We start from the raw sequence: 1,892 nt of genomic DNA, 5'->3' as shown, positions 1-1,892 counted from the left end.
GATCATATTCCACAGCTTACACCCTTCCATTAAGCCTTTCCTTATGCAACTACCTCTCCCTTCTGGTTTCTCTATCAAGCCTACCCCTGCTAACACAAATTAACATAATATTCCCCCACCCATTTTCTCTACACTTATCAGAAGTTGCCACTTGCCTAAAAGTTATTCATATTCATGAAACTTTCAACTACCCTGGAGTAATGCTAAATCAACCATTAACTCATGCATATTCATTACACTGATTCTACACAATGAAAACAAACAACCATTAAGTCATAAATATTCATTACGCTGATGCACTATACAGTGAGTGCAATGCATTATAAGGTCCACTCTGTGACAAGGGTTACAGTATAGATTTAAGTGGCGGAATCAGGGGGTTAGGGGGATAGCCGTCCCAGACCCCCTCTCCTAAATTTTTGCAAAATTAAAAAAAAATTGATAGGAAAAGAAAATTGTATTCAAATTTAAGTCTGACAGTGGCGATTTCTAGCCATCTAGAGATGCCATCATTATAAATGTTCTTATCTCATCCCCAACCTGGTGCGGCTAAGATGGTCTACATCTTCCATCTGTGAAAGCCCTCGCTGGGCACCCTTTCTTTAAATTCCTGGACTGTACTGTACTGTACTGAATTTGAATCTATATGAAATGACACAAGGTAAACACACAGTGTGACTATAACGATACCCATAAGCATCAAGGGAAAAATTCATTTATATCGTTATTTTGAGTAAAACACTGTGGTCAGTGATGAAGAAAATCAGTGGTGGCACCAGTGGAGTCCGAGTGGCTACATCCCCCTCTCCTCCCCCGTCAAGGGGACCTTCCCAGGCCGGGGATAAAACAAAAAGAAGAAAATTTGGGGAGGATCCAGGTAAGCAAAGTTTCGGCGGTATGACCTCTGAACCCACTCCTGTAAAACCAGCCACATTCAACAACATTCATGTGCCCCTCCACTCTCACAAAAAGCTGGATAGCCCTTGAATGTTTACTGCTCTGTATTTGGTATGTCTTTATCACCTGTAATACTTGAGTGTAATGGTAATAAGGTCTACCAGAAGGAAACGTAGGATTTAATTAAAACATTTTAACAATTCAAGTGATAGTACAACTCATCTAGATCGTGATAAATTATTTGTTATGCTTCAGGCTGAATTTGGTAAGTGTAATTAAGATTGTACCAGCGGTTTGTTTCACGAAACTCTACGTTATTTGTGTACGCCTATCCCTACTGTATTTCTAAAGATAATTTATAGCATATTGTATCCTGTGTATTCATAGAACATGTTGCATATTTGGATATTGTTTATATTTCACCATACCATGCAAGTCGTGTAAATATAATTACCGTATAGTCATTGTTATTCCTTGCATTTTATATATACATTTGTTTTCCTTAATTGCATTATTTCACAATAGCCTGCATGTCGTGTAAATATAATTACAGTATAGTCATTGTTATTCCTTACATTATATTTACATTCGTGTTTCTTGCACTTTATTTATTCACCAACTTAATTAAATGTTGAACAATATATCATATTTGCAGTAGACCTAATAACATTTTGTCTTCCCAAGATTTAAGATAGTCCTACGAATTTTAATTCGGTCAATGCTACCACATTTATATGTCCAGATGGGAATGGGTGGTGGCTATACATGTTTGCCAGCTTCTATTTCCAGGCATCCAAAGGTACCATATTTCCAACCTAAACTCTATCTCGGCCCTACAAGCTGTCAGCATCTATTGCTGGGCATTCAAAGTTACAAAAATGTTGTTCAACGATAATCGTGGGTCTGGAGTGGATGCTCTCAGACCCCATTAATTTCGTTAATTTTAAAATCATGTATCCTTTGATAGGGGTAGCGGGTCTTTTTTTACAAACATT

This window comes from Anneissia japonica, unplaced genomic scaffold (assembly GCF_011630105.1).
Source record: "Anneissia japonica isolate Jap-2015-1 unplaced genomic scaffold, ASM1163010v1 scaffold7_len58955_cov107, whole genome shotgun sequence".
NCBI lineage: Eukaryota > Metazoa > Echinodermata > Crinoidea > Comatulida > Comatulidae > Anneissia > Anneissia japonica.
The sequence above is the reverse complement of the archived record's forward strand: the minus strand, read 5'-3'. Positions refer to the sequence as shown.